Here is a 23,346-nt window from a genome sequence, read left to right as displayed (position 1 = left end):
TACTCCCCCCCCCGTACAACAATCTGCATTTATTCATTTATTCATGTACAAAAATTTACATTTTTTCATGTACACAAATCAACATTTATTCATGTACATAAATCAATATTTATTCATGTACACAAATTGACATTTATTTGGTACTTTTCCGTTATTGGGCAACAGTTCTAGGTAATGCTTTAACAGTTGTGTGAGAATTCTACATAAACAGCGCAACAAACATTTAAACTTCAGAATATCTACAACTTGGCATTCATAGTGCAATATTTCATGCTTAACAGAAAGTGCATAAAAATCTCAATGCATGTGTATTGGAGGAGGGGAATAAAACAGGTGAATAACTGCCACTTTTTGAGTGGTGATGCTTTCTTTATTCCTTACCCAAACCATAAGAGAAGAATGATGGAAATTCACAAACATGGAGTCTGGGAACTAGTGGCCTTACTTTGTAATTACCCTTTGATAATTAAACGTTACCTTAATACAATAAAGTAGAAAAACTGACAAGAGCTTGTTGGCAGCTGAAAGCAGAAGCAATCCATTCTGTTGCCCCAATAACGTAAAAGTTATTCAAATACAGTCATGTCATCTTCTTCTGGAACATTGTCATAAGTCTCTAACCCCTGAAATCCAGCCTGAATTTCTTGCGACTCCATTTCCTGTAGAACCATTGGCCCCAATCTGTCATGCCTAGCAAAAGAGCTCTCCTTAAATGAGCACTGCTTGTCCATGTAGCCTGCTCGTAATGCATTGGCAACACAGCTGTCAGTGATTTTATCCCATGAATTCTTCAACCAAGTCATGACCTCTTCCAGGCTAGGCTTCACAAAGTTTCCACTCTGATGTCTCTCCATTCTATTTTCAATGTAGTCATTAGAGTTCTATGCACAAATGGTCCTTGAATGGTTTGTTTATTGCAATATAAAGACGCTAGAGATAGGCAGTCATTCCTGCAGGAATCATTATTTGATCTATTCTTCTTTGTGCAAGGAAGTTCTTCATGTCTTTAGCACGTTGAGTACTGGCTGAATCCCAGACTAGCAGACCTCTTTCACCACCTCGAAAAACAAGTGGCAGCATTACATCGACCCACTTCCTTTTAACTGCTTGTGGGCACCAGGCTTTTTCAGTTTCAAGAATGTAAATGCCTGAAACACGTTCAGTCTTATCTTTCTTGCCCTTAATAATGATTAGAGGGGGGGTGGTTCTTTCCATCTTAATGAATTGACAAAATACAGGTAACACGTGCACTTTTGTAACCAGTGGAGGGAATGTAGATTGATGAGGCACCCCTCTGATCAATTGTTGTTTGAGATCCTTGGCCCATAAACACTGCAGTTTCATCCATAGCAATCATGTTGGTGAGTTGGTACTTAGAAAAATCGATGCCTTCAACAAAGGACTTGAATGCAAGTGCACGTTTAATAACTTCAGTATTTTCCAGCTTGAACAGTGTTGTCAATCTTCTTAGAGACAGTTCATATTGCTGAAGGAAGCCATCCAGCAAATGTTGCGAGATTTGAATTCTTCTGGGGATATTTCTAACTGTGGTGCCATTGCAATAGCACATGCTTGAATATTAGCCCTGTGCACAATCAAACCCTAGGCTCTACTGTTAGCAATCCATTCACAGATGATGTCTTCCAGCTCAGGAAATAATGGTTACCAACCTGATCCACACTTGCACGTCTTAGCATTTCCCTCGTCCACCTGTTGACTGAGGTTATCATACTCTGCTCACCATTTTTGGACCATTCAGAGATCCAACTTCTTCCCTTTGCAGAAAGCCATCAGATTCTTTCCCTGGGAGTCCTCTATGATTCTTTTCTTGTACCCGACAGAATAGCTATTTCTTTTTGCACTCATCTTGTTTGGGGAGGGGGTTAATTGAAGACTTATGAGACAGGAGTGGCAACAAAAATGGCAACAATTAAGAAGACAAAACCGCACCAGTTTGTTATTAAGTAAGCATGTTTTACATGCAACATCTGTACATTAACCAATCAAAGTACACTTGCCAGTGTTTATGGGACAAGGATCTCAAATGTCAAGTGTGAGTGAGGATTAGGGTTAAAGTAAGAATCATGGAGGACTCCCGTGGAAAGAATATTATGACTGTCTGCAAAGAGAAGAAGTTGGGTGTCCGAATGGTCCAAAAATGGCAAGCAGAGTATGATAACCTCAGTCAACAGGTGTCAATAATATTATTATTTTATAATTCAACACGTCCATCATGTGTTGCTGACAATCTTAAGTGGGGCTTATTTTTGCGGTAGGGCTTATATCATAACCACCCTGGAAAACCAGGCTAGGCCTTATTCTCTGGTTAGGTCTTATTTACAGAGAAATACAGTATGTAACCTAGGAAAAGAGCTCTCCCACCTGGGTAGAAGAGGAAGCCATAAGGAGGTCCCTCCCAATGAAAGCCTTTAAGGGAGAGAGAGGTGGAAATCATTCGGGTTGGGAGAGCTGCTGCCTGGGTGAGGAGGTTCAGACTGTGGCCCCCTCCATGATGGAAGTCCAAAAGGGGGAGAGAGGCAAAAAGTGGCTGGTCAGGGAGTGCTTCTGACTGTATGAGAAGGTCTGGTCATGCCCTCCTCTCTGGTATGGAAGTCCACAAAGGAGCGGATGGCTGCGGGGTCCAGAGAGCTCCAGCCTGGGTGAGCAGTGTCAGGCGGAGGCCCCCATGATGGAAGTCTTTAAGGAAGTGAGCAGTGGGCATCTGCAGGGCCTGGAGAGCTCCTGTCAGGCAGGGTGAAGGCGTCTGACCTTACCGGGTACCCAACGGCATTCCCGAAAAGTTGCAAAGTCCCTGGGGGTGTGCTGGATGGGAGAGCAGGGGCACATGGAAGTCTTGATGAGTGAAGACCTGCCCTTCCTGTGGCCATGGGGAGTTCCATGAGGCAGCCTGTGATTGGAGGGAAGTCCCCCTGAGAGGGCCCAAGGGCACAGGGACACTACACAATTTGGAAGCCTTCAGGGGATATGCGAGAGACAGAGACCATGAAGCTCTGGACTGGAAAGGAGGGGGATGTGGAAGTCCCAATGAGAGTGGGCCTGCCAATCAGCAGCTGAGGGGAGTTCCATGAGGCCAGCTGGGATTGGAATGAAGCTTCCTGGAGAGGCTCCAAGGGCACATGTGAGACGGCATAGTTTGGCAGCCTGCAAGGGACATGGAGGCAGAGGGGTCCCCTGAGTTGAGTAATGGGCAGTGGCCAGTAGAGCCACCCAACAGTGCAGGAGTATCAAAGGCTGCCCAGGAAAACCAAGTCTACGATCCTGTCCTCCCAGCCCCAGGGGTGCAGACATACAGCCACTTTGGCGTCTTGCACCTGGGTCCGGCTAGGGGAGTGGATTGACAGTACCGGCATGCTGAGGGCTGGCCCTGGGAACCAGGTCTTTGATCCTGACCTCCCATCCCCATGGGTGCGGAGATATGGCCACCATGGCATCTTGCACACTAGTCCAGCTGTGGTAGAGGGCTGAGAGCCCAGGCGTAGGGAGAGCCACCCCCAGAAGCCAGGTCTGTAATCCCATCCTCCCAGCCCCTAGTGGTCTGGAGATACAGCCGTCATGGTGTCTCCCATCCGGGACCATCCACAGACACTGTGTCAGCCTCTATTCCATCACCCAGCACTGCGGGGATGCTGCCCTGTGAAAGGCACCACTCAGGAGGCAAAGGGGCACATGCCAGAAGGCTCAAAGCAAAGCACATTTGTTGATGTTTGGAGCCATGGAGGAGAGAGTCAGAGGCATAAAACAAAATGGGCCAAGATGCTGGGATGTGGGGCCATATCTTGTGCAAATTTGAAAGCCCTAGGTGGAGGGCAAAGTGGAGAACTGGCATCACAGAAGTCTGAATAAGGGTCTGGCTGAGGCTGGGAAGGATTGGTGGGAAGCTCCCCTGAGAGACTCTGAGGGCAAGGATGACACATTATGATTTGGCAGCCTCCAGGAGTTCTGTAACCTGAGAAAACAGCTCTCCCACCTGGGTAGAAGTCAAAGCCATTAGGGTGTCCCTCCCGATGGAAGTCCTTAAGGGAGAGAGAGGCAGAAAATGGCCAGGCTGGGAGATCTGCCATCTGGGTGAGGGGGGGTCCAGACCATGGCCCCCTCTGGGATGGAAGTCTGGAAATGGGAGAGAGGTGGAAAGTGGCCAGGCAGGGAGTTCTCCTGCCTGGGTGAGAGGGTCCAGATTGTGCTCCCCCAATGGGACAGAAGGCCTTAAGGGAGTGTCTGGTGGAAGGCTGCGGGACCAGGAGTGATTCTGCCTGGGTAAGCAGGGTCAGGTGGAGCCCCCCATGATGGAAGTCTGCAAGGCAGGCGGGATCTGAGGGAAGTCCCCCTGAGAGGCTCCAAGGCACAGGGACATGGCAAGTTTTGGCAACCTTCAGGGGATATGCGGGAGACAGGGACCATGGTGATCTGGACCATAAAGAAGGGGGACATGGAAGTTCCAATGAGAGTGGACTTGCCCTTCAGTGACTGAGGGGAGTTCTATGGTGCCAGCCAGGATCAGAGGGAGGGCCCCCTGAGAGGCTCTGATGGCATGAGGATATGGCATGGTCTGGCAGCCTCCAGGAGATATGTAACACAGGAAAAAGCCCTCCTGCCCAGGTAGAAGTGGAGGCCCATAGTGGGAGTCCATTTCCTTGGAAGTCCGGAAGGGGGAAAGAGAGGAGGAAAGTGGCCAGGCAAGAAGTGCTCTCACCTGAGTGGGAGGGTCTAGATCATGCCCCCCAGTGGGATGGAAGTCCTTAAGGGAGCATCTGGTGGAAGGCTGCAGGGCCAGGAGTGCCCTTGCCTGGAGGAGCAGAGACAGGCATAGACCCATGATGGAAGTCCTCAAGGGAGCATCTGGTGGATGGTTGTGGGCCTGGATAGCTCCTGACAGGCAGGAGGAAGGGGTCTGACCTCTCCTGTTACCCGATGGTGTCCAAGAAATGTCACAAAGTCCCCAGAATGGCTTTGAACCAGAATGGAGGGGGGCTCAGAAGTCCCAGTGAGAGCTTACCTGCTCCTTGGTGGCATGGGGACATGGCACAATTTGGCAGCCTGCAGGGGACATGGAGGTGGCGGAGTCCCCGAGGTGAGACTTGGGCCATGGCCAGGAAAAGAGGTCTCTCTGCAGAGTCGAAGGGGAGGACTGCCAGGGTAGGACCTGATAGAAGTCCTCAATGGAGCTTCATGCAGAGGGCTGCAGGGCCTGGAGAGCTCCTGGCCATGCAGAGGCATCCAACCTCACCCTGTTCTCAAACGTGTTCTTGAAAAATCACGAAGTCCCCAGAATAGCTCGCAGTCAGAAAGGAGGGGGATTTGGAAGTCTTCATGAGAATGGATCTACCCCTCCATGGCTGTTTGGGTGGTTGCACACTGTAGGTTCGCTCACCTGATCACCTGGCAGGCACATGTAATCCGACACAATTTGGCAGCCTTCAGGAGTTAAGGGACGACGGGGCGTCCTGTCAGAGTCTGTATCCCAGCCCCAGGTGATGTCCAGCCAGGTGTCCACATGGGATTGAAATGCCTTTACCCACAGTCCATTGATCAGGCTGATTGACTCCCACTGGTGGAAGGCCCCTGCGGCATGGCTCTGTGGTTCACAGCTTGCGGGTCGAGCTTCTCTGCCTGGAAGAGAGGTGCAGGTCGGGGTGTGGAGCATTCCATTGCCCTTCAGGGTGGAAGTCGAGATGAGGCTGATGAGCCCAGGCCGTAGTGAAGGAGTCCTGTGACACGGACACTGTCCCTGGCATCTGTGCATGGCAGAAGTGTGGGGGGGTGGGCTCTCTCTCACTTTTCTCTGGATCTGAGAACTGACAGGCACTGCTCCGGCCCACAGCCCTCCAGGGTCACAGTTAATGGTCCATGAACAGCACACTGGGTGCACCCTCCACGGGGAGAGGGACCCCGCCTCTCCACCCGCCTGCCGAGGTGCTCCTATCTGGTTGATCCTGCCAGTAGCGTATGCTTGTCTCATTAATTAAGCCATGCAAGTCTCAGTGCACATGGATGCTACAGTGAAACTGGGAATGGCTCATTAAATCAGTTACGGTTCCTTTGATCATTCCACCATTACTTGGATAACTGTGGTAATTCTAGAGCTAATACATGCTGACGAGTGCTGAGCTCCGGAGATGCATGCATTTATCAGAACAAAACCAGTCTGGGTCTCGGCCCAGCAGCTTTGGTGACTCTAGATGAACTTGGGCCGAATGCCTGGCCTCATGGCAGCAATGCAACATTCAAATGTCTTTCCTATAAACTTTCGATGGTACTATCTGTGCCTACCATAGTGACCACAGGTAATGGAGAATCAGGGTTCGATTCTGGAGAGGGAGCCTGAGAAATGGCTATTATATCTAAGGAAGGCAGCAGGCACACAAATTACCCACTCCCAACTCAGGGAGATAGTGATGAAAAATAACAATACAGGACTCTTCTGAGGCCCTGTAATTGGAATGAGTACACTTTAAATCCTTTAACAAGGATCTATTGGAGGGCAAGTCTAGTGCCACCAGCTTCGGTAATTCCAGCTCCAGTAGCGTATATTAAAGTTGCTGCAGTTAAAAAGCTTGTAGATGGATCTTGGGATCGGGTTGGTGGTCCTCCGTGAGGTGAGCTACCACCTGCCTCAGTCTCTTTCTCTTGGCACTCCCTCAATGCTCTTAACTGAGCATCCGGGGGTCCGAAGTGTTTACTTTGGAGTGTTCAAAGCAGGCAAGTTGCCTGTATACTTCAGCTAGGAATAATGGAATAGGACTCCGGTTTTATTTTGATGGTTTTCAGAACTGGGGCCATAATTAACAGGGACAGCCGGGGGCATTCATATTGCGCTGCTAGAGGTTAAATTCTTGGACCGGCACAAGACAAATGAAAGCAAAAGCATTTGCCAAGAATGTTTTCATTAATCAAGAACAAAAATCGGAGGTTCGAAGACGATCAGATGCTGTCATAGTTCCGACCATAAATTATGCCAACTAGTGATCCGGTGGTGTTATTCTCATGACCCACCGGGGAGCTTCCGGAAAACCAAAGTCTTTAGGTTCCAGGGGGGGAGTATGGTTGCAAAGCTGAAACTTAAAGAATTGATGGAAAGGCAACACCGGGAGTGGAGCTTGTGGCTTAATTTGACTCAACACGGGAAACCTCACCTGGCTCTGACACAGAAAGGATTGACATATTAATAGCTCTTTCTCAATTCTGTGGGTGGTGGTGCATGGCCGTTCTTAGTTGATGGAATGATTTGTCTGGTTAATTCTGATAATGAACGAGACTCCACCATGTTAATTAGTTATGTGGCCCAGTGCTGTCATCTCCAACTTCTTAGAGGGACAAGTGGCTTTCAGTCAGAATTTCCAGTAAGTGCGAGTCATAAGCTCATCTTGATTAAGTCCTGGCCCTTTGTATACACCACCCATCACTGCTACCAATTGGATGGTTTAGTGAGGTCCTCAGATTGGCAACGCTGGATTCGGTCAGGGCCCCGGCAGTGCTCCGAGAAGACGATCAAACTTGACTATCTAGAGGAAGTAAAAGTCGGAACAAGATTTCCAAAGGTGAATCTGTGGAAGGCTCATTAATGCTAAGGATCCTAGGATGGTGCCATCCTCGGGTACCATGGCCTCTCCTCGCTCCGGTGCCTGATCCTCTACATCTCTCTATCTGACTCCTATCTCTCCTTGCACCCTGGTGTATGTTGGTGGGACTAAGCCCGCAGCTCTTGCGGGGAGGGAGGGAGTGGGGAGGGAGTGAGAGGAGGGTTACTGTCCATCCCCCCTCGCCTCCCGGTGGTGGAAGGGAGGGGGTCCCATCCATGTGGTGGGAGGTGTGGGCACTCCTCTGCTGCCCTGAGGGGGATGGTGGCAGTGGCAGAGGGTGCACCCAGCCCAGCAGTGCAGTCCACCTTGCATCCTGGAGGTGGCTGGCTCCCAATGTGGTAGGGGAGGGAGAGGGTGCCATCCCAGTGGGGGGCAGTGGCCTACTCTCTGGCCATGCGAGCCACACCCGGGGGTAGCACACCGGTGTCCTCTCTCCTTGATGTTGGTCATGGGTACCTGTGGAGGATGGCCCGCATCCCATGGGGCATCGGTTCAAAGACTGGGAAGGTCGGTGGCACGGCCATGCACCAGTTACCATGGGACTCCCTGCAATCCCACAGTGTGGGGCCAGTAACCCCAGTCTGGGTGCCCACAACAACACACATGAAACCTCACATGCTCATCTCAAGGTGCGATGCCACGCGGGCAGTGGTGACCCCGGTGAATGAGAACTGTATGACTCTGAGTGGTGGATCACTTGGCTTGTGTGTTGATGAAGAATGCAGCTAACTGTTAAGAACTAATGTGAATTACAGGACACATTGATCATCGACGCTTCGAGTGTACTTTGTGGCCCTGAGTTACTCCCAGGGCTATGCCTGTCTGAGGGTAGTCATGCCTTTCATCTCCCTGGGGTGTCTGGCCCCCATTGAGGGCATGGTCGGGGAGTTGAGGGAGCCCAACCTGGGCTCCTGTCCCCCTAGGGAGACACACAGATGGAGGAGAGGAGTCCCCCACTGCCCTGAGCTGGGAAGCTCATCTGAGGCCGGGAGGGAGCAGGTGTTCATCTGGCCTGCCCCTGGAAGCTGTTGGTGGTACTGCCACCAGGCTGATCTTCCAGGTTGACGCCCGATGCTCGCCTGTACCGGTTCCCGTATGCTGAGGCAGCATCGGCCCTCCTCCTTCGTTGCACAGAGTCCAGCTGCATTGTGGAGTGGGTGTGAGGGCTGGGGGAGGATTGGTGTTTGTCTGTCCCTGAGTCTTGCACCCACACCCCCCCACCCACGACCTCACACAGAACGTGACCTCAGATCAGATGTGGTGACCTGCCAAATTTAAGCATTATTACTAAGCAGAGGAAAATAAACTAACCAGGATTCCCTCAGTAATGGCAAGTGAAGAAGGAAGAGTCCAGCACTAAATCCCTGCCCGGGTGATGGGTGCAGGGAAATGTGGCATATGGATGTCCATCTCCAAGGTGCTGCCCAGGGATCCCAGGTCCTTGTGATTGAGGCTCAGCCCAGAGACTGTGTGAGGCTTGTGGCATCCCCCGGAGCATCAGGATCAGGTCTTCCCAGAGTTGGGTTGTTTGTGAATGCAGCCCAAAGCAGGTGGTAAACTCCACCTAAGGCTAAACACTGGCACAACACTGATAGCGGCCAAGTACAGTAAGGGAAAGTTGAAAAGAACTTTAAAGAGAGAGTTCAAGAGGGCATGAAACCATTCAGCTGTAAATGGGTGTGGTCTGTGCAGTCTGCCCAGAGGATTAAACTCTCCATCCGCGTCGACTACCTGGGTGAGGCAGATCCCCCTTCGGGGGTGGGGGGATCTGTCCCCGGGCACACCAACCACCGTTGGGCACACTTCCTCCATGGTGGTGCATCACAACTGGCTCCGGGTCGGCCGGGAAGACAGTGTGGAAGGTGGCTCCTCTCCCTGCAGGGGTGTGTTGCAGCACATGGTATCAGCCTTCACTGTACTCTGGGGTCATAGGAGACGACTGCCACCGCACCCTCCCTCATCTTTGTGGCAGTAGAGGGGCCCCCGGCTCCTGGCCGGACTGTCGACTGGGCTGGACTGTACTTAGTGCGGCCCAACTGTGTCCTGCCTCTGGGCCAGCGGGCTCACCTCGGGTACCTGGGGTCCACGGTGACATCGGTAATCCACCCGTAATGTCTTGAAACATGGACCAAGGAGTCTAACAGGTGCGTGAGACCGAGGGTGGGCAGGAGACCCCACGGTGCAATGAAAGTGAGAACCGGTGTATGCTGGCTGAGGCAGGATCCCCCTGCCCCGCATGGAGGGGGTGCACCACCTGCCTGTCTCACCCATCCTGTCGGGGAGGTGGAGCATGAGTGCACCTGGTGGGACCCGAAAGGTGGTGAACTATGCCTGGGCAGGGCGAAGCCTAAGGAAACTCTGGTGGCAGTCCATAGCGGTCCTGACATGCAAATTGGTTGTCCAACCTGGGTATAGGGGTGAAAGACTAATCAAACCATCTAGTAGCTGGTTCCCTCCAAAGTTTCCCTAAGGATAGCTGGCCCTTGGCAGATGCAGTTTTATCTGGTAAAGTGAATGATTAGAGGTCTTGGGGCCAAAACAATCTCAACCTATTCTCAAACTTTAAATGGGTAAGAAGCCCGAATCACTGGCTTGGAGCTAGGCATGACATGTGAGCACCAGTGGATCACTTTTGGTAAGAAGAAGTGGTGCTGCAGAATGAACTGAACACTGGGTTAAGGTGCCTGATGCCGATGCTCATCAGACCCCAGAAAAGGTGTTGGTTGATATAGACAGCAGGACAGTGGCCATGGAAGTCAGAATCTGCTAAGGAGTGTGCAACAACTCACCTGGTGAATCAACTAGCCCTGAAAATGGATGGTGCTTGAGAGCAGGGCCCATATCCAGCCATTGCTGGCACTGAGAGCTAAAAGGGCTACCCCAGGATGAGTAAGAGGGCCAACGCAGTGGTACTGAAGCCCAGGGTGAGGGTCTGGGTGGAGCCACTGCTGGTGCAGATCTTGGTAGTAGTAGCAAATATTCAAATGAGTGCTTTGAAGGCTGAAGTGGAGAAGGATTCCATGTGAACAGCAGTTGAACATGGGTCAATTGGTCCTGAGAAATAGGCAAGTGTCATTCTGAAGGGAAAGGTGATGGCCTCCATCTCCCTCAGCTGATCGTAAGGGAGTCAGGTTCAGATCCCCAAAACAGGAGTGGTAGAAATAGGTGCCTTACGCCATCCAGTGTATTAACGCATACAATCCCACGGAAGCTGGCAGGGGCCCCTGGGAGAGTTCTCTTTTTTTTGTAAAGGGCAGGGTACCCTGGAATGGGTTTGCACCAAGAGAGGGGCCCACGCTCTGGAAAGTGTCGCAGTTCCGGCAGCATCAGGTAAGCTCTCACTGGCCCTTGAAAATGCGGGGGAGAGGGTGTAAGTCTCCACCAGGCCATACCCATATCTTCATCAGGACTCCAATGTGGCCAGCCACTGGCATGTTAGAGCAATATAGGTAAGGGAAGTCAGCAAGCCAGATGCATAACTTCAGGATAAGGATTGGCTCTAAGGGCTGGGTCGGTCGGACTTGGGTGTGAAATAGTGCTGGGCATGCACAATGGCTGAAAGAGGCATCACCCCCTCACTGTGCTCTCCCCTCCTGGAGGGACAGCAAGTGGGGACTCTGGATGTGCACTGGGCCTTTCCTGTGGATTGTCCCAGCTGTGGAGGGCACCGGTCCTGACCAGTGTCCCACATTGTCTGGCAGGTAGCAGCTGACTTAGAACTGGTGCAGACCGGGGGAATCCAACTGTTTCATTAAAACAAAGCATCATGAACGCATGAGGTGGGTGTTGACATGATTTGATTTCTGCCCAGTGCTCAGAATGTCAAAGTGAAGAAATTCAATGAAGCGCAGGTAAACTGCTGGAGTAACTATGACTCTCTTAAGGTAGCCAAATGCCTCGTCATCTAATTAGTGATGTGCATGAATCAATGAATGAGATTCCCACTGTCCCTAACTACTATTTAGCAAAACCACACCCAAGGGAACAGGCTTGGCAGAATCAGTGAGGAAAGAAGACCCTGTTGAGTTTGATTCTAGTCTGGCACTGTGAAGAGACATGAGATGTGTAGAATAAGTGAGAGGTCTTGGCTGCCAGTGAAATGCCACTACTCTTATCATTTTTTTCACTTATCCGGTGAGGCAGGGAGATGAGCCCCACCAGGGCACTTGCTACTGGCTTCAAGCGCCTGGACTATCTGGATGCAACCCACTCTGGGGACAGTGTCAAATGAGGAGTTTGACTGGGGTGGTACACCTGTCAAAGAGTAATGCAGGTCCTTAGGTGAGCACAGGGAGGACAGAGAACTCCCATGGAGCAGAAGGGCAAAAGCTCACTTGATCTTGATTTTCAGTATGAATACAGTCCTCATGATCCTTTTGGCTTTTTGGGTTTTTAGCAGGAGGTGCCAGAAAAGTTACTACAGGGATAACTGGATTGTGGTGGCCATGCATTCATAGCAATGTCACTTTTAGATACTTTGTTGTTGGCTCTTCCTATCATTGTGAAGCAGAATTCAAGAAGCATTGGATTGTTCACCCACTAATAGATAATGTGAGCTGGGTTTAGACTGTCATGAGAGAGGATAGTTTTACCCTACTGATGATGTGTTGTTGTGATAGTAATCCTGCTCAGTACGAGAGGAATTACAAGTTCAGACATTTGGTGTATATGCTTGGCTGAGGAGCCAATGGTGCGAAGCTACCATCTGTGGGATTATGACTGAACACCTCTAAGTCAGAATCCCCCCTAAATGTAACAATACCACAGCACTGCGGATCTCTGGTTGGCCAGGGAATAGTCAGCCGCAAGGCCGGCAAGGAGCACTGCTCATCACTGGGTCAGAGCATGGATGGAAGGGGGTCTCATCTCTCCAGAAGTGCACAGCATGTTTGTAGGGAACTGGGTGCTAAATTATTCATAGACAACCTGATTCTGTGTCAGAGTTTCATACGTAGAAAAGCAGCAAAAAGCTGTGATCTATTGAAAGTCAGCCCTCGAGCTAAGCTTTTGTCGCAGGTGGGGGATAGCTCCACACTCAGTATCCTGTCTTCCTGGCAGTGGAGAAGAGATACGACCGCAGTGGACAGCCAAGTCCAAACGGGGGAGTCGGCTGACAGTACGGGCATGCCAAGGGCTGCCCCAGAAGCTAGGTCTGCAATCCCATCCTCCCAGCTACCAGGAGAGGTGAGATACCGCTGCCATGGCATCTCACACCCTGGACCATCCGCAGGTGCTGGGTCAGCTTCTGGAGATGCCACCCTCTGAATGGCACCACTCAGGAGGCAAGAGGGCATGTGCCAGATGGCTCAAAGCAAAGCACATTCATCGGTTCCTAGCACTGCCAAGGAGAGAGATGGAGGTGTGAGGCAAAATGGGCTAAGATGCCGGGATGTGGGGGCATATTCTGTGTGAGCTTGCAAGCCCTAGGGGTAAGACAAAGAGGAGAACCGACATCACGGAAGTCTGGATGAGGATCTGGCTGAGGCCTCATGTCCCAGCAGAGTTCCATGAGGCTGGGAAGGATCGAAGAGAACTCTCTTGAGAGGCTCAGAAGGCACAGTTGACACATTACGATTTGGCAGCCTCCAGGAGTTATGTAACCCAGGAAAAGAGTTCTCCTGCCTGGGTAGAAGTGGAAGCCATGAAACCATGAGGGGCTCCCTCCCGATGGAAGTCCTTAAAGGAGAGAGAGGCAGGAAACATCCAGGCTGGGAGAGCTGCCACCTCGGTGTGGGGGTCCAGACCACAGACCCCTCCGGGATGGAAATCCAGAGGGGGGAGAGAGGCAGAATGTGGCTGGGCAGAGAGTGCTCCCGCCTGTGTGAGAAGGTTTAGATCATGTCCCTCCTCTAGTATGGAAGCCCTCAAGGGAGCGACTGGCAGATGGCTGCAGGGTCTAGAGAGATCCTGCCTGGGTGAGTGGGGTCAGGCGGAGGCCCCAAAAATTTATGTCCTCAAGGAAGCACCAGGTGGAGTGCTGAGGGGACCAGAGAGCGTCTCCTTGGAGATCAGGGTCATACAGAGCCTCCACGAAGGAAGTCCTTAAGGGAGCAAGCAGTGGGTATCTGTGGGACCTGGAGAGCTCTTGCCCAGCAGGGTGAAGGTGTTCAGCCTTGCCTGGTACCCAATGGTGCCCCCAAAATATCCCTAAGTCCCTGGAAGTGCTCTGGATGGGAGAGCAGGGGCACATGAATGTCTAGATGAATATCTGGCTGAGGCCTCACAGCCCAGCAGAGTTCCATAAGGCTGGAAAGGATCGCTCCCCTCAGAGGTTCTGAGGGCACAGTTGACACATTACAATTTGGCAGCCTCCAGGAGTTATGTAACCTGGGAAAAGAGCTCTCCCACCTGGGTAGAAGTGGAAGCCATGAGGGGGGGTCCCTCCTGAGGGAAGTCCTTAAAGAAGAGAGAGGTGGAAAATGGCCAAGCTGGGAGAGCTGCTGCCTGGGTAATGGAGTCTGGACCATGGCCCCCTTCAGGATGGAAGTCCAGAAGGGGGAGAGAGGTGGAAACTGGCCAGACAGGGACCGCTTCTGCCTGGGTGAGAAGGTCTGTATCCCACCCCACTCTAGTACGGAAGTCCTCAAAGGAGGGGCTGGTGGATGGCTCTGGGTCCGGGGAGCTCCTGTCTGGGTGAGTGGGGTAAGGCAGATGCTCCCACAATGGAAGTCCTTAAGGGAGTGAGCAGTGGGCATCTGTGGGGTCTGGAGAGCTCCTGGCAGGCAGGGTGAAGGTGTCCAACCTCACAATACCAGACAGCATCCCTGAGAAATCGCAAAGTCCCCAGAGATGCTCTGCATGGGAGGGCAGTGGCGCACGGAAGTCTTGATGAGGTTGGACCTGCCTGCCCATGGCCAAGGGGAGTTCTGTAAGGCTGGCCCCAATTAGAGGGAAGTCCTCCTGAGAGGGCCTGAGAGCACAGGGACCCTGCACAATTTGGCAACCTCCATGAGTTAAGGGATGATGGGGCGTCCTGTCAGAGTCCAAGTCCCAGCTTTGGGTGACGTCCCACCACTTGTACCATACTTCCCCAAAAATAAGACTGGGTATAATACTTTTTCCCCCACCAAAATATGTATTAGGGCTTATTATCAGGGAATGCCTTATTTATTCCCCCCCATACAACAATCTCAATTTATTCATTTATTCATGTACAAAAATCGACATTTATTCATGTGCACAGATTGACATTTATTTGGTACTTTTCCATTATTGGGCAACAGTTCCAGGTAACACGTTAACAGTTGTGTGAGAATTCTACATAAACAGTGCAACAAACATTTCAACTTCAGAATATCTACACCTTGGTTTTCACAGTGCAATATTTCATGCTTAACAGAAAGTGCAGAAAAATCTCAATACATTTGTATTGGAGGAGGGGAATAAAACAGGTCAATAGCTGCCACTTTTTGAGTGGTAATGCTTTCCTTATTCCTTATCCAAACCAAAAGAGAAGAATGATGGAAAGTCATAAAAATGAAGTATGGGAACTAGTGGCCTTACTTTGTAATTACCCCTTGATAATGAAACGTTACCTTAACACAATAAAGTTAAAAAACTGACAAGAGCTTGCTGGCAGCTGAAAGCGGAAGCAATCTATTCTGTTGCCCTGATAATGAAAAAGTTATTCAAATACAGTCATGTCATCTTCTTCTGGAACATTGTCATAAGTCTCCAACCCCCAAATTCTGGCCTGAATTTTTTGTGACTCCATTTCTTGTAGAACCATTTGCCCCAATCTGTCATGCCTAGCAATATAGCTCTCCTTAAATGAGCACTGCTTGTCCATGTAGCCTGCTCGGAGTGCATTGGCAACACAGCTGTCAGTGATTTTATCCCATGAATTCTTCACCCAAGTCACTACCTCTTTTTAGGCTAGGCTTCACAAAGTTTCCAGACTGATTTCTCTCCATTCTATTTTCAGTGTAGTCATTGAGTTCCATGCACAAATAGTCCTTGAATGGCTTGTTTATTGCAATATCAAGAGTCTGGAGACAGGCAATAATTCCTGCGGGAATCATTCTTTGATCTATTCTTCTCTGTACAAGGAAGTTCTTCATGCCTTTAGCCCAGTGAGTGCTGGCTGAATCCCAGACTGAGACCTCTTTCGTCACCTTGCAAAACAAGTGGCAGCATTACACTGACCCACTTCCTTGTAACTGCTTGTGCGCACCAGGCTTTTTCAGTTTCAAGAATGTAAATGCCTGGAACAAATTCAGTCTTATCTTTCTTGCCCTTACTAATGATTAGAGGTGGGGTTTTCTTTCCATTTAGATGAATTTCCAAAATACAGGTAACACGTGCACTTTCATAACCAGTGGAGGGAATGTAGATTGACGAGACACCCCTCTGATCAATTGTTGTTTGAGATCCTTGGCTCATAAATACTGCAGTCTCATCCATAGCAATCATGTTAGAGAGTGGGTATTTAGAAAAGTCGATGCCATCAACAAAGGACTTAAATGCAAGTGCGCATTTAATAACTTCAGTATCTTCCAGCTTGAACAGTGTTGTCGATTTTCTTAGAGACAGTTCATATTGCTGAAGGAAGCCATCCAGCCAATGTTGTGATGCTTTGAATTCTTCTGGGGTTATTTCTAACTCTGTTGCCATTGCAAGGGCAAATGCTTGAATATCAGCCCTGCGCACAACCAAAGCCTCTGCTCTCCTGTTAGCAATCTATTCACAGCTGATGTCTTTGACCTCAGGAAATAATGATTGCCAACCTCATTCACACTTGCACTTCTTAGCATTTCCCTCATCCACCTGTTTACTGAGGTTATCATACTCTGCTCACCATTTTCAGACCATTCGGAGATCCAACTTCTTCTCTTTGCAGAAAACCATTAGATTCTTTCCCCGGGAGTCCTCCATGATTCCTTTCTTGTACTCAATGGAATAGCTCTTTCTTTTTGCACTCATCTTGTCTGGGGGGTTAATTGAAGACTTACGAGACAGGAGTGGCAACAAAAACGGTGACAGTTAAGAAGACACTGCCACACCTGTTTGTTATCAAGTAAGCACATTTTACGTGCGACATCTGTACGTTGACCAATCAAAGTACACTTGCCAGTGTTGGTGGGCCAAGGATCACAAACATCAAGTGTGAATGAGGATTAGGGTTAAAGTAAGAATCATGGCAAACTCCCTGGGAAAGAATCTTACGACTGTCTGCAAAGAGAATAAGTTGGGTGTCCGTATGGTCTGAAAATGCCGAGCAGAGTATGATAACCTCTGTCAACAGGGGTCAATAATATTATTATTTTATAATTCAACACATCTGTCATGTGCTGTTAATGATCTTTACTGGGGCTTATTTTTGGGGTAGGGCTTATATCATAACCACCCGAGAAAACCATGCAAGGCCTTATTCACAGGTTAGGTCCCATTTATGGAGAAATATGGTATCTGAAAATGCAGCACTTGTTTGGATTATAAGTTTTGGTATAGTTATTATGTTGGAAGGACATATTAATGTATCACCTTTTCATGCTGTGTGTGAGGTTAAAAACAAGTTGGGAAAGCAAGGTGGAAGTCCAGTGTTTGAGTTATCTAGTGATGACAGAGCAGGAAAAGGTTGTCTGTAAGTGAAGTATGTATCACAGGCAATATATTAAATGGTGTGATTGAATATATTGTGATGCTATATCCTCCTCAGCTAATGAAGGTTTACTGTGTATGTGTGTGTGTGTGTGTGTGTGTGTGTCCGTGCGTGTGTGTGAGCATGTATGTGTGTGTGTGTGTGTGTGTGTGTGTGTGTGTGTGTGTGTGTGTGTGTTTCAGTCTTGGAGATGTGTTTCAATATATCTTCCATCTCACTAGATGGTTCTCAGAAGTGTGTCTTCCAAGTAGCAGTTTCAAATCCATTTTTATTTTTTAAGCTAGAAATGTTAGATTAGAGAATAGATTTGTCCAGGATTTGGCTTGATCTTAAAAGAAGTTATCTTTCATAAAAATGTTTACTAACGTAGATACTGAAAGCATGCTGAAGATATAGTCCCAATTGCCTCCTCACCATGTATTGTGTTACAGCACCTCAACATCATTCTGTCATCTAGTGAAAGGTTTATAAATTAGGTGGTGCAGAATCAACAGAAACATAGATATGCAACATTTTTGGTACCATTATAAATGGTAAGAAAGTTTTCTTAACTTAGTGCATTTATCATTTAAATATTTATTTGGTAGGCAGTTTTTCAGATGCTTTCTCAAACATTTTCATGTATAAAGAAGGGAGGACCTGTTCTAAAACAATTCTAATACAAATGAACCTGTTTGAAGAAAAATGAAAAGGGTAAGGGCAAAATGCTTTAAGGATTTACTTTCCTGTAATGCAAAATATGTCAAGAAAATACACAAGAATACATCTACAAAAGCTCAGAAATACTGATCTCTCCAGGATAAAAATGATACGGAAATAGCTCCAGGCTGTTTTACAAGTGCTTCTGTTTTCGCTTGCTTAAAATAACACATTGTACTTCTGAGCAAAAGCATCTTAATATAGGTGGTTAAGGCAGAAATAAAAGCATCAAGAGTTTAAACAGACCCTGGGATTCAACAAGCTCTGCACAGTGTGCAGGAATAGTGCAAGAGCTGCTGGAGGCAATATGGCCACCGAGAGATCGAGGAAACAAGCTCCCGGGATGTGCACAAGTGCTCCTGCACTATTTCTGCATGGACACAGCTCCTGTATGCTAATTACCCTATTTGCAGGTGAAAACCATGCAAATGAGTTTGATCCAGGAATCTGGCAGCCATCTGTGCAGGAGTAGTGTAACCTGCAGAAATGTATTCGGCTAGTAACTGAGTACATTTCTGCAAACTACAAAACGGAGCCATGACAGCTCCAAATAAAGGGTGTATATAATGTGGAAGGCATGCTAATGGCCAAATATATGGCCATTGGCATAGAAAATAGTTTAAAAATAACACAAAATAACTTGTATTTTTTTTGGCCGATTTTGGCTGTTTAAGCGTAGGGCAGTGGTTTGCAAAGGAATTGGCCCAAAATAAAACTAAAACCTTGGAAAAAGCTTTTTAGGCAAAATCACAATTTTGCCATTATAGTCAGTGGCAGGCAGAAGACAACAAGGCCACTGAAGTCAATTCTATGCAAATGAGGAGAATGATACTGAATCACAGATTTCCCCTCATGGCTAGCCTGCACCCAACAGTGTAGGTGAAGGAAAACCATGATGCAAGCCTAAGAGTTAGCTGACATCATAGAGGGGTATGTCAGGCATACTTTAAGCTTACTGGAGCTCTGTGACTGGGGTTTGCCCTTAGCTTAGCAGAGCTAAGGAATGGGGGTATGTCTAAAGCTGCCTAGCAGACTTTTCATTGCCTAAATGGGTGTGCATGCCGCACACCATGTTTTAAACAAAAAAAATATTAAAAAATAAAACCAGGAAATAGCAGCTCCATTCACATGTGAGCACTGGGTTTGCGCGGCACACTTTGGAGCTTAAACAGGAAGGCAATGGGAAGGGAAAACAGCAGTAGGAAGGTAATCAAGAAGAACTAGCATAGGTGGCAGGTGAAATGTATCAGAATCAGCCAATTACACAGGCAGCAGCCCAGCCCAGCCCAGCACACTACTATAAACTGTGCAAACCCATTTCCGCCTGTTTTTTCCCAAAAATTCTACACCACCGGTGTACACAAATGGGGAAATTTTACCTAACAAAAGCAACAAAATGATAAGGGCTGCTTTTGCTCTCATAAATCAACAGGTGGAAGAGGCTGAGGGTGGTGAGGATGAGAATGCTGACAACCAACCCACAGTGAGGAGAAGGAGAAGAGTGTACAGACCCAGGGTAACCTACCAGGGGCTACATGAGTTGGAGATAGTGGAGCACTATAGGGTGGGCAGGGACCTCCTACAGCAAATTGTTGAGCTGTGCCGGCCATGTCTCACACAAAGAGCCAACAGAGGGAGACCCATCCCAGTGGATACCAAGGTATGTGTAGGCTTAAGAATACTAGCCACAGGTACCTTCCAAAGGCCAACTGGGGATATTATGGGATCTCACAGGCATCAGCATCTAGGGTACTCCACCATTTCCTGGATGCCATATCAGCACATGCCAATGAGCACATATATTTCCTCAACACCTGTGAGGCGTTGTCCAGCAATATGTGTCTCTTCCACCAAATAGCAGAATACCCTGAGGTAGTGGGTGCTATAGACTGCACACACATGCACATCAAAGCACCACCTGGCAAGCGGGGTAGAGTCTACATAAACCACAAGGGCTTCCCCTCCATCAACTGCCAGGTCATGGGCAATGCCCAGGGCATTATAATGAATGTGTGTGCTGGCAGTCCTAGAAGCAATCAAAACTCCCACATCTGACATATGTACCAGAGATTTGCTAATGGGGACATCCCATATGGACACCTAGTGGAGGATGCTGGTTATGTACTGGAGCCGTGGCTGATGACACCCATCAGAAATGCACACACACCCAAACAAGAACTCCATAATGAGGCACGCGCACAGATGAGAATCATAATAGAGCGTGTGTTTGGGATGCTCAAGTCATGGTTCCAGTACCTGGAAATATCTGGTGGAGCTTTGCAGTACTCACCAGTTACATGTACCCAAATTGTCATTGTATGTGCCATGCTACAAAATATAATCCTGCAGCAGAAACAGCATGGGGAAGGGCCACACAACCCCCCACCATTGCCAAGGCCAGCACAGGCACAGAGTGACTCAGAGGAGGAACAACCTGAGCCTGCCCCAGTAGGCAGAAGGAGGCATGCCAAGTATGCCCAGGCCTTGGCAAAGAGGCGACACATAGCACATACACTGACACGGTAGGAACCCAGGGAATGACATCTCACTTTGACTCGCACATACAGTAAAAGGGATGCCAAACATGACACTACCTGTGCTTAGCCATGTATAGGGAGTGTACTGTGTGCATCCTACATAGTCAGCCCTCCAGCATAATCCTCAATACTGGCACAGCCACAAGGTAAGTCATGCTCATTATCAATTGCTGAATGTAGTAGTATGTTCTGCTACCTGTATCTATGGTATGGATGTGAGCATGTTAGGGAATCTGGTGGCTGAATGAGAGGGCAGCAGATAGTAGACACCTATATCGGCAGCATGAAATCCTTAACAAATACTGGTGTCAACATAGTAGGCAGTACTAGACAAGGTGACAAAACCAACTCTAGGACATGTGGTGGGCCAAATGTGTGTCCGTAGGATGCACACATGCATATCAGCTCACATACCCAACAATAGTCTCAGCCAGCAGGACAGGTGTAGACAAACACAAAGAAAGGCTATGACAAGGCCTCTGCTTGATGGCTATGGAGAACAGCTCCCCTCCAGACCTACACAGACAGATTACAACAGGTTAGGCAGTGGGATATTAGTTCTGAAGGGTATGAAGTCTAAAACTGAAATGTAGGTCAATAAAACCTAAGAACTGTAGTACAGTGATATGCCTCTAGTCTGCATGACAGGTCAGAAAACAGAATGAAATGGAGTACCTGAAATACCAGTACAGTCATAGCAAATGTGTGCAGTTGTCAGGTGCTCCCCCCCCCCCCACAATCCTATGTGGAAATATAGTAACATGTGCGTGTAGGTATAATAACAGTGGAGCACAGATTACCTGAGCTGGACAAAGTAGCAGGATAGATTGTAGCATGTGTACAGTATGCAGGGCTCTGTGTGTTAGGTTGTTGTGTGTTGTATATTGTGTGAAGGTGGTCAGCATGTAGACATGGAGGGTTGTGTCCTGGTGGCCTGTGACCATAACTGTTGATGACAGGGCCAAATTCTCACAACTGCAGTGCCAAACACAATGCATACCAGCAAGACACAATCCAGCAGTAAACCATACTAATTGTTCAGATGTAATATCTGTCACCATCTGAAAGATGGACATGTCATGAATGTGGGCTCAGACATACAAACAGTACACAGGTGGAAGTACCCTAGACAGAGAGTGTATAAAATGTTACTGTCAAATGGACACACCTTTGGAATTGTACATACAGGTTAGCAGCACATTAGTTGTGTAGTATAGAGTACTGATGAAGTCTGTCCAAACACTGGCAGACCACAAAAGGCACAGGTATGAAGTATTGAGAAACTGCTGATGTCCCTGCACAAACCAGCATAAGCTGAATGCCCTATGTATATCTGTGAGTCAGCTGCAAGTAGTTTCCATAGCACACATGCACCCAGCTCACCCCACCATCAGCCACAGGTACCTCACAGGTCTTATCCTCTACTGTTTGGAATGAGTACAATATGACCCCCACCTCTGTATGGGAATAGCCACAGAATGCAGCATGCTGAAGAGGTGTCCCATGCAGGTATGTTCCTAGCTGTAAGCAGAACCCTGCCAGCATCCACAACAATGGATCAATAAGGACAGAAACTACTGACATCAACACCTTGGACACCCAGGGGAATATAATGGCTTGCAGCCTGGGACTGTAGGGGTGACACAATGCACCGGCCTGCTACAGATACCAAATGCCCTACAGTCCTCTGTCAAAATCCTGTGTCTCACCCGTACTGCCAATATAGGTTATCTCATGGAATCACAAATAACAACATAATACAGTCCACAGAACACAAATGCAAGGCCATGTCGACAAATCCCGGTAGCATGTCCACCATGTTCTACTGCATGAACTGTGGACCAACCCATAAATACTGCTAGGATGAAGTGATAACTATAGGGATACTTAACAGAAAATATTTGCATAATGTTGGAAAGAGGATAGAATAACAGGGGGGGGGAGTAGAACATTGATGCCATGGAGTGTGTGAAGTCTGAAACTCAGATGTGTGCACATACTATTACTGCCTACAAACACAGGAATGGGTGGCAACAAACCTGCTCATAAACCACAATGTGAAGGGGGTAATGACCTGAAATATGAGCCCTGCCTCTGGGTAACCTGTGTGAATCTATACAGCTGTGAGGTATAGCCACAGCAGGATACGGCCATACTGTCATGTCGATGGATGTACAAGCATGGGATCCTCAGCCAATACAGTACTAAGGTGCTGAACCATTTGCACAGACTCATCAGCAAGTGTCTGCAGCTCCCCTTCCAGAATGGCATGATTGTGCAAGAATATGTAGGCTGCAGACTACAATATTGGACACAACTTCATTCATCTTGTGTTCCCTAGGAAATTACTGCAAGCAGATATGCATACCTGTCAGTAGTTGACATAAAACATCACAATGTAAAACAGTACATATGTCTGAATATCTCTGCCAACACCAAAACCATGTAGCAGAAGCAGCACAAACACAATTAGTTACAGTATCCCACTATCCTTTGCCATTCCCACTATCCTTTGCCATTGTGACCCCATATTATCAACCAATCTACAAATATCCTGCAGAAACAGGTAGCTAGCTATAGATGTAGAATACAAATGCTCACACTGGAGTGCAACCTATCTGGAATTCATTCAGACATCCAGTACAGAAAATTATACTGGGCTTGCTCCCACACTTAGAGAAACAATGCCCATGTCTGACAACAAAATACTGAAAAGTCATACTGGGCATGCTCCAAGAAGTGAAGACTGTGTCTGGCAACAACAGTGGGATATACATATCTGTCATTCGCAGATGTTTGTGCACACACTCCACATTGCACACCAGTCAGGCTTTGCACACACATTGGATAGGAATACACACATATATCGAAGGACAACACACTATAATAGGCCAACATACATAGATGTGTG

At 48.3% G+C, this 23,346-nt stretch overlaps 1 protein-coding gene, 1 non-coding gene and 1 pseudogene across 2 annotated transcripts in view; all 3 read left to right on the top strand.

The window, feature by feature from the left end:
- The window catches only part of LOC122794871 (extracellular calcium-sensing receptor-like), a 257,415-nt gene that overhangs the window by 56,203 nt on the left and 177,866 nt on the right, over positions 1-23,346 (top strand). The gene's annotated exons all lie outside the window — the stretch shown is intronic.
- LOC122795092 lies at positions 8,276-8,430 on the top strand (annotated as a pseudogene).
- On the top strand, positions 8,840-12,609 carry LOC122795238. Its single transcript, XR_006363822.1, has one exon. It is a non-coding gene; the product is annotated as a 28S ribosomal RNA (ribosomal RNA).

The sequence above is a fragment of the Protopterus annectens genome, chromosome 2.part1 (assembly GCF_019279795.1).
Source record: "Protopterus annectens isolate FY-2018-M chromosome 2.part1, PAN1.0, whole genome shotgun sequence".
NCBI lineage: Eukaryota > Metazoa > Chordata > Ceratodontiformes > Protopteridae > Protopterus > Protopterus annectens.
Note: the sequence above shows the minus strand (reverse complement) of the source record. Positions and strands in the feature narration are given on the sequence as shown.